The sequence below is a fragment of the Gekko japonicus genome, unplaced genomic scaffold (genome assembly GCF_001447785.1).
Source record: "Gekko japonicus isolate JY-2015 unplaced genomic scaffold, Gekko_japonicus_V1.1 scaffold32, whole genome shotgun sequence".
NCBI classification, from domain to species: Eukaryota; Metazoa; Chordata; class Lepidosauria; order Squamata; family Gekkonidae; genus Gekko; species Gekko japonicus.
In genome coordinates, this window is record NW_015167527.1 from 585,619 (window position 1) to 596,150 (window position 10,532).

Sequence of the window (10,532 nt, forward strand, 5' to 3'; positions counted from 1 at the left end):
ACCTGCTGCCTCAACATTACATGGAAGACTGTAGCAGGTTATTCTTCAGATTGTGGGATTCAGTTCAAAGGCAGAAAGCCTATGAATTTACTCCCCTTAATTTGAAATGATTCCCAACTTACCTCCAAAACTTAATGGCCAAATATTACTTTGGTTGTTGTGTGTCGTACAAAACAGAAACAAAGTGTTGAATATGTAGATTTTAGTTTAATGCTCAAAAATGTAAATTTAATCACCAGTCTGATTCACAGCCTGGTGTAATGGGACTAATAGTCTTAAAGCCAAGTAATTTACCAGGGTTGTGAGAGACTCCAGAAACATGAAATAAAAGCCTTGATGTTTCCAATGTGTGTAAAAAAAGCCCTATAAAAAGAATTTTTAACAGAGCCATCATCTTGAATTTAGTCTAAGGGAAAAAATGGAAGCTAGTTGAATTTTTACAGAATCAGTGTGATGTGCTATCTCTGTGTGGCTCTGTAAAACAACTGAAGTGTGCATCCTGAGCCAGCTACCATGTTCAAGACATAAAATTGAGAAGTTACCAGGGTGTGCCAAACAAAAGTAATATCTTTTATTTGTTGAGAAGCCACAGCTGGTATACTAGCCAAAGTTGCAGAATTGGGTATTGTCTATGATTCGGAAGCAAATCCTGATCCAGGAACACCCCAAGCTATTATCTTTTTATAAAAAAACCAACTTTTTATTTTCCATTTTAATTGGTTGTATTACAAAGTACAAACAGTCAACAAAATGGTCTACAATTAAATAACAAACATTGGAATCATTTCTAAAAGCCTTAACAATTAACTTTAGTCAACTATGGAACAAGAAGAAGAACAATATAGTGCAATAACAAAACAAAGTGACATAGGATCAATTACATTTATAGCTTTGTAAACATTCCATTAAAACAAAGCTAAGAAACAGTACGTAATTGAAATAAATGTTTCAATGGCATCTTCTTTGAATACACCAACACTAAAAAAAAAAAGATGGTTAATGAGGATTTTCTGTAGTCTGAAGATGGTCTGAAATCTTATCCATAGCAAAGTAGTCCCATAATTTCCTGTTCAATTGAAGGTAAATATTTATTCTTCCATTTAGAAGCTAGCAAGGCTTTAGCTACATTAAGGAAGATGAAAATTAAATCTTTTCTAGAAGAGGGAATTTCAGGAGCTTGCCACAGATTTAACAAGATTATATCAGAGTGCATGGGTACTCTGTAGCCTGTGATTTTCTCCCCCCCCCCTTTTTTAATTTTGAATTTATTTAATCTAGTACATTTACAAAAGTAAATTAACAAACTATACAACACATTCTATATCAGATATCTCCTACAAACAAGGTTTTTAAAAAATTGATATTACTTTGGTCCAACTAGAGAGCCAGTTGACATCCTCGTGGATACAAATAAAATGAAGAAATGGAAACCATAACACTTCAAAAAGAGTGTAAAAGAGTCATTTGCTTCTTCATGTATTAACATAGACATTTTATCATGCACACATAAATCACATACTTTAATAAGCCAATCGTAGGTTGAGGGATGTACTTCTGTCTTCCAAGTCCTAGCCAATACTGCTTTAGCTGTTGTACATAAAATTGCAATTAATTCCTGTTTTTGCTTAGATATAGTATTATCACTCCAAAGGTTCAGTAGTAGGACTTCTGATGTGAATAGGATGTCACATGACATAATCTCACAAATCTGAGCTTGAATACGATGCCAGAAGGATTCCACCCTGCCACATGCCCACAAACAGTGCCAAAATGTCCCCACCTCCCCACGTTTCCAACATTTAGCAGAATTTTTAAAATAGAAATTTTATTAACTTTTTAATAAAATACAATTGTTCAAACCATAAAACAAAGAAAAAAGGTTGCTTACAGAAATGCAGTACAGATAATAATTAATAAAATTTTTGGATGGTAGCTAAACAGCAGAATCAGGTATTTTCCAATTAAGTCTTAAACATTTGCTATAATTGTATGTCATTAGTCTTAACAGTGTAGTGTAATCCACGTAAATTTAAATTTTTAGCTATACAGCATTATCTTATATTTGGCTTCAGTAATGTGTTCCCAGTCAAATTTGCTTAAAGTTAATTTGTCCAGTATTGGGAACCAAATGCTGAGTGTGTTGTAGAATTCACATTCATTTTAGTGTATACTATCATATACTGAACATTTTTCCAACATATATATATATCCCAGGTTTTATGAATCCATTGGTTTATTGTAGGTGGCTTTTTGTTTTTCCATTTTTTTGCAATCATTATTTTGGCAGTTGTTAACAAAATATTGATTAACTTTCTTTCATTTGCAGGTGGACGTTCGGAAGGCCGAAGATGAAGCAGCATCAGTTCTGGATTTAAAGGTATGTTGCAGCTAGTTAGCTTTTCAATCTGGTTGGCAATCTGTTTCCAAAAATTTTGAATATGTTTACAAGACCACCAGTTGTGGAAGTAGTTTGCTTTTTCTCCACAGAGTTTCCAACAGTATGGTGCTATGGTAGGATTTATGTGTGTTTATTTATTTATTTTATTTTATTACATTTGTACCCCGCCCTCCACACACGCGGGCTCAGGGCGGCTTACATAGGCACAACCGTGCAATAAAATACAACACGATTAAAACAATTTAGGCACCCAAAGTGCCTAAATTACACAGTTAACCACTTAAAACACAATTCAATCTTACAGAATGCATCGGTGATTAAAATACTCACTCATTGTTATATATCACAGTGAGGTCAGAAGAAAGGGGGCGTGCTATGGGCTGAGATGTTCCGGATGGCTAATCAGCCCACCCCAACGGCACTGCTCTGCAGCACACGATGGTGGTAATAGTGGTGGCGGCGGCTCCTACTCAAAAGCCTGGCGGAAGAGCTCCATCTTGCAGGCTCTGCGGAACTGTAAAAGGTCCCACAGGGCCCTGATCTCCTCCGGGAGCTCATTCCACCAGGTAGGAGCCGCCACTGAAAAGGACCTGGCCTCTTTAGGTCCCAGGGTCACTAGGCGGTGTTGTGACCCTGACCAAAGTGCTCTTTGGGGCCTGTATGGGGAAAGGCGGTCCCTCAGTTTAGTTGGTGTTAGGTACCATCTTGTGGTCACTTTTAAATTAGTTTCTTGTACGCTTAAAACATTGGATATCTTTGTTTGTGTTTTCCATACTTCAGAACAATCTTCATCTGTCAGAGGTGTTTTTAAGTCTAAGTTCCATGCCTTTTGGTAGCTTAAAGGATGTTTTGTGTAAGTTTGGAGTAAGATGCTATATATCTTGGAGATGAGGCCTTTTTTTGGGATTTGTTTGTATAGTAGTTTTTCCAAGTCCAGGAGAGGTAATTTACTTGTAGATTTGAATTCAGTTGAACGGATCAAATTTTGAATTTGTAAATATTCAAACCATTTAATGGTTGTATTATATTTTCCTTCCAGTTCGGCTTTTGATGGAATTTTTCCCTTTTGTTTGTGTTTTCTATAATTCTAGTGATGTTGACATCTTTCCAGAAGCCAAAGGCTGCGGGTTTTTCAGCTGGTTTAAACCATTTTTGTCTTGTGAATGTGCTTAGTTGTGAGAATTGTCAAATGACTTTAGATTTTGTCTCATACCATGTCTTTAGCGTTGATCTCAAATAGGGGTTTTGGATTCGGTGTTCAATTTCTTTGAAAGATTTTTTCCATAAAAGTTCTTGAAAAGTCAAGTCAGAAATTGTGGATTCTTCTATCCATTTCCAATCTAATGTTTGTTCATCATGGTATTGTCAAACCATTGTTGCTAGGGCTGTTGCTTTTTGATATAGGTTTAGGTCTGGAATGGCTAGTCCTCCTGTTTTCCTAGGAATTCTCATCGTGTGGAAGGCAATTCTTGGCGGTTTAAACTTCCAGATAAAATTGTTGATGTCTTTTTGCCATTTTCTAATTAGTTGATTTGTAATGTAAATAGGTAAAGTTCTAAAACAATAGAGGTATTTTGGCAGAATGAATGAGCATTTCCAATCTAATGTTTGTTCATCATGGTATTGTCAAACCATTGTTGCTAGGGCTGTTGCTTTTTGATATAGGTTTTGGTCTGGAATGGCTAGTCCTCCTGTTTTCTTAGGAATTCTCATTGTGTGGAAGGCAATTCTTGGCTGTTTAAACTTCCAGATAAAATTGCTGATGTCTTTTTGCCATTTTCTAATTAGTTGATTTGTAATGTAAATAGGTAAAGTTCTAAAACAATAGAGGTATTTTGGCAGAATGAATGAGCGTAGGGTTGTGATTCTGTCTATCCAGGAAAGTGATTTGGTATTCCATGTGGATATTGTTTGTTTGACTTCTTTATGAATTTCTGTGTGGTTTACCTTTAGAAGCTTGGTAATATCTATAGGGATTTTAATGCCGAGGTATTGTAAATGATCCTCAATCCACTGATATGTGTAACTTTTTTTTAGCTGAGTTCTGATAGTATCATGTATGTTGATTGGGTATATCATTGATTTTGATTGGTTTACTTTTAATCCTGTCACAGAGGCAAATTGATGGAGAGTTTGATTGATGGCTTGTATTGATGTTTCTGGTTTCTTCATGTATAGTATTATGTCGTCAGCAAATAAGCTTATCTTGAATTCTCTATTTTGAATTATAATGACTTCGAATGTAGGGTTTGAGCGTAGATCACAGGCTAGTGGTTCCATTGCTAGAATAAATAAAATCGGGGATAGGGGGCATCCTTGTCCTGTGCCTTTTTTTAGAAGTGTTTCTTCAGATGTATCACCATTTATTAATAGTTTTGCTTTGGGATTTCGATAAATGGCTTGAATGGTTTTGAGAAAGGCTGGGCCAAATTGCATGTGTGTAATTAATCATGTTAAAAACTGTATTTCTAATTAATCAAAGGCTTTTTCTATGTCGATTGCCAGTAATAATGAGTTTGTAGTCTTGTTTTGTTTTCCTTGATGTATAATATTTAAGGTTTTGCGTATATTGTCGGATATGTCGCGGGTCGGAATGATATTTTTATAATGACTTCGAATGTAGGGTTTTAGCGTATGATGAGGAATGAGGAATGATATTTTTCATTCGTGAGGCTATTACTGATGTGATAGGGCGGGGTATAAATCCCAAAATAAATAAATAAATAAAGAGATTGGTCGATAAGATTTCGGGTCTGTCGTGTCTTTGCCTTTCTTTGGGATTAAAATCACATTTGCAGATTTCCAAGTTGCTGGCATTTCGCCGTTGTCTATGATTGCGTTGCATGTTTCTTGTAATGGTGCGGTGAGAATTTTCTGGAAAGCTTTATAATATTCTGGTATAAAGCCGTCTGGCCCTAGGGCTTTGTTGTTTTTAAGCTTTTTAATTTCTTGCTCAATTTCTTGGAGAGTAATGGGGGCTTCGAGGAATGCTCGGTGCTCTTCAGTTATTGTAGGAATAGATTTGATAGATTGTAAATAGTTTTTAATGCCTTGAGGGTCAGGATTGTGAGAAGTGTATAAATTTTCATTAAAATTCTGGATTACTTTAATGATTTCTTTTGTGTCGTATTTTAATTCGTTTTGATGGTTTTTTTATACTTCCAATGTATCTATCTGTTTGTTTCTTTTTGAGTTTCCAAGATAGGAGACAAAGTTTTTTATGGCTTTTGACTTGGTCTGTTTTGCGATAATTAAAGTTTTCTTTAAAGATTTCAGTTGTCTCAATCATCTCTAAATGTTTTCTTGCCTCCAATAGTCTTTTATAATTTTTTTACGACATGTTTTTTTGTGGTTGATTTCAAGTAATTTTATGCTTTGAGAAAGTTCTTGTTTGATTTTGTTTTTTTCCTTCTTACAGGAATATGCAATGACCTTGTATGACCGCCTTTGATGCTTCCCATATTGTTTTGATTGAAGTATGTGGTGTTGGTTTTGAAGTAGTTTATAAGTTCATTTTGAAGTATGTCATGTATTTTTTGCTCTTGCAATAAAAGTTTATTGAATCTCCAGGTTTGTTTTGTGTAGTTTATACTGCTGCCTTTGATAATGCATTGAACTGGGGCATGGTCAGACCATTTTCGTATTTCGATGGTCGAAGTAGTTATTTTATTGAATAAGTTTTTAGATGCCAGAAGATAGTCTGTTTGTGAGAGTGATTTATGCAGTTGTGAAAAAAAGTATAGTCTGTCTCTGTGCAGTGTTGCATTCTCCAAATGTCGTATAAATCAAATCTTTGTAAGAGTAGGTTAAGTTGGTTGGGTGATCGATAATCCATTCTGTTATTGGTTTTTTGACAGATGATTTGTCTATGTCCATTAAATAATTTAAATCACTTCTGAGCAGTATTGGACCTTTGTGAAATTTATCTAATTTGGTGAATGTTCCGTTTAAAAATTTGCATTGGTTTTTGTTAGGGGCATAAACTGAGGCTACAGTTATTGGTAAGACATTGAGAAAACCATTGATAAATATGTAATGTCCTTGTTCGTCTTTTTCACAGTTAACGTACTTAAAGTTGGTAGATGAAGAAATTAAAATAGCCACCCCTCTAGATTTGGATGACCCATAGGCCAAATATTGTGATGTAAACCAATTATGGGGTAAAACCTTATTCCCTTTTTTAATGTAAGTTTCTTGTAAAAATGCTATATTTACTTTTTGCTGTTGTAGATCCTTTGCTATTCTTTTGGCTTTGATCTTGTTGTTGACACCTCTACAGTTTAAAGTTGCAACATTTAGCAGAATTAGAAGGCCTCATGGAATTTAATCTTGAGCCTGTTATTTTCTTGATGTGTGAAATGATTTTTCCCCTGAAGACTTTCACTTTAGGGCAATCCCACCAGCAGTGAATGTAAGTTCCCACTAACCCATAATGTTTCCAACATAAAGCGGAAATGTTGAATTAATATGATGTAGTTTTTGAGGTGTCATGTACCATCTCGCTACGAGTTTAAGTTACAATATTTTAATACTGATCATTTTTGATGAAAGAGTTTTTGAGTTCCAAATTCTTTCCCATTGGAAATCCATAAAGTTGGTGGCACAGTCTTTTTTCCCATTTCTTTTGGTCAGGTATGGGTGTATTTTCCCTTTTTGAGAGCAACATTTTGTAGATCTTAGAGATTAAGCCCTTGCAGCTCTTTATGCCTAATTTAAGTAATTATTCAAATTCAGTGGGTGTCCTTGTCAAACCTTTTTTCACTTCTGGTTTTTCTATCAAATGTGAAATTTGAAGATATTGAAACCAAGGGAGCTTGGTATCTGTGCCCTTTTTCAGTTGCGATTTTTCAATAATGTGGCCTCTTGTGAATATGTCAATTAGCCTTGGTTTAAGTATCTCCATAATTTTAAAGAGCCTACCATGATTGGCCTAAGAAGGATGATAAAGGTGAGGTTCCCAAAGTGAGCACTTTTCTATTCCTAGCCCAAATCTGTAAAGTGGTATATAAGTACTCATTTGATTTTATTAAATATAAGTGTTCTTTCAGGTTATTCCAAATGATATCTTTTAGGTTCATATTTCCTATATATAATTGTTCTAATATCCAATCTATGTTCTCAGATGGTTTCAAAAGGATAACTAAATTTAAAAGTTGGGCAGCTTCATAATAAGCCTTAAGATCAGGTATATCAAGACCACCCCTTCTAGAGGAGCATCTCATAATATGAAATGAAATGGGGGGGGTAACCCCATATAAAATCATTGGTGGGTTTTTTTGCCATGCTTGTAGTTCCTTATCTGTTAATAAAATGGGAAGCACTCTAAAAAAGAATAAAAATTGTGGGAAGATTATAGATTAATTATATTGATTTTTTCCAAACCAAGTCAGATTTCATTTACTCAATTCTTTTAACAAATGGATGATTTTTTGATTAAGTTCTGTATAATTGATTTCCTTTTAATTTTGGTTCTTGGCTTATTCTGATCCATTATAATAATAATAAAAAACCTGGAAGAATTTAACCAAGTAATTTTCTAAAAAACCCAGAGTAGGAAGCAACTTAGTTTAACCATTCAGCCAGTGTTGAACCACCTTTGGAAGTGAATCTTTAATATTAAAAAGTTGAAAACTCAGAGGAAAGGTTTGTCTTATTAAGAGATCTGACCTATGAAAAGAACCAGATACAAATCTAAAAGGATGGAGTCCAATGAACAACAACAAAAAAAACCCTGGAAGGTTCTTAGCTGACTTCCAGAACTAGGAAACAAACAGTCCAGCAGACTGCTGGGGTGGAGGGGGAAATTTATATAAATGGAAGAATTCAATTTGCACTTAAATTACAGCAGAGGGAACAGCCAATCAACAGGCCCAAGGCTCATTCTTTCTGATGAAGATTGTGCCCTAAGGGGGAAGCGGTTCCTTCTCCTATTGTATAATTGTACTTCAATAGGTCTTTGGTGTCCAGTGGTACAGTGATCACTAAATAATTCCATGCCTTATAGATCCATCTATATGGAAAGTTGTCTGTTAGGATTTTTGTAGATTTTGGTGCTAATATTATTGGATATAGCTCTGATTTGGAGTGATTTATTTTAAGACCTGCTATTTGGCCAAATCTTAAGAGTGTTTCTTCCCAAACCCTAATAGAATTAATAGGATTGGTTGCATAGATCACCAGATAAAGGCTGACTTTATATTCTTTTCCCTCAATAGCAATGCCCTTAATAAGTACATTATGTCTAATATATTCTGCTAAAGCTTCTATAGGGATGGCAAAAAGTAACAGAGGCCTAGTGCCTCTGGACAGTAAAAATTCTTTAGATTTCAGACCATTAAGTTTAATTTGAGCTTTAGGTTCTGCATACAGTGAACAAATAGCTTGCAAATCTTTTTCCCCAAAGCCCATATGGAACAGGTGGATTTGTAGGTAACTGATATTTAAACTATCAAATGCTTTTTCTGCATCTAAAGCAAGAATAATGAGGTCTATATTTTTAATTTTACAATAATTTATAATATTAAAGATTCTTACATTATCCATAATGCTCCTATTTGGTATAAAGCCTGATTGGTCTGGGTGTATATAAGATGTAATGAATTTATTTAAATGGTTCGCTAATATAGATGTAAAAATCTTGACATCTTGGTTTAACAAGGTCTGTATGAATTTGGATGAGTAGCATCTCTACCTTTTTTGGAATAACAATGATATTTGCTTCAGACTATGTTTGAGGGATGTGAACCTTATTTTTGAAGGAGATTGTGATCCTGTGTAAGGTAAGTAAATCCAGAACTGCCTATCCAGAACTTATCTGGACTTTCAATTTCTTCACCCATCCAGCCCATTACAGCCTTCAAGCAGCCATTCAAAGACCAAACAGCTATGCATGAATCTGATGTAAATGAGAAGTAGAACCAGCCATCATCAGCATGTTGATGACATATCACCCTAAATCCATGGACAACCTTTCATAATGGTTGGGAAGAAATCCACTCCAGCACCTAGTCTCCCCCCCCTCCACTCACGCCTCCTCTTCTTCCTTCTCATGGTCATTTCTGGCATGACACAATGCCAAGCATTCTGCCCCATGTTGTGCTTCTGTGAACTGGCTTTAGGTTTTAGTGACCTCTCCCAAGCATCAGATGGGTTACCCAATGCTTTGGAAAGGGTAATAAAGGTACTTCCCCTTCTCCCAGGAGTTGCTATGGTTGTCTTTTTCAACCCTCAAATTGGCTGAGATCTCACATTGTAGCATCATAAGATCTATTTTTTCCTATAAATTATGGATTTGGGTTTATTAAAGCACCCTTACTTTTCTACCCAAGATTACAGGGGAAAAGACCCTTATCTGGATATGGCCCCATTGTGCAGATTTTTTGATCCACACTCTGGGCCGCATTCAGAATACGATATATTGATAGTATGGAATATAATAGAACCTGTGGGATTCTACAACATTAATGTCAAAGTATTGAACTTTAATTCCCCGGAGCTACCTTCTGAAATCCACCTTTGATGAAGGAGCAGAATCATTGCACAGCAGTACTCCCAGCTCCCATGTGTGATCCAGAAGGAGGACGTGAAGAATCAAAAGAATGACACTTCGCTGCCTTTCTCCTGGGAAAAAAATGTAACCAAAGCATTTAGTCCTGATGTCTGGACTGGATGGAACTATTGTGCAATGGGAATAGCCAAAACATACTTAACTAGGAACTATCTGTGACATCTGTGACATAAAATACCGAAAGATCCATAGCAAAAGCTTTCATTGGTACAGTCAAAAATAATCCAGACACTTATCTTGTCTTCTAGCGTACCTCACTCTGTGTTCTTGGAATGATCATGCAGCAACTACCTACTGCCTTGAAAGCAATGTGTACATTTACCGAGTCCCAAGTACTGTAAAACTGCAGTAAAACTGCCTTTGTTCATTGGTAGCATGAAGTATTCTGCCACAAAGCTCTTCTGCTAAAAATATATCAGAACACAATAGGAAGTCAGATTGAAATGGATCCAGAAAATCAATTTAATCCAGGAGGGCCTGAAGTTGCCTGGCTAAAATCTACTGCATCACTTTGGCTAGGAATGTAGCCAAATGTCGAACTTAATGTAGACATGTTCAGATCAAAAA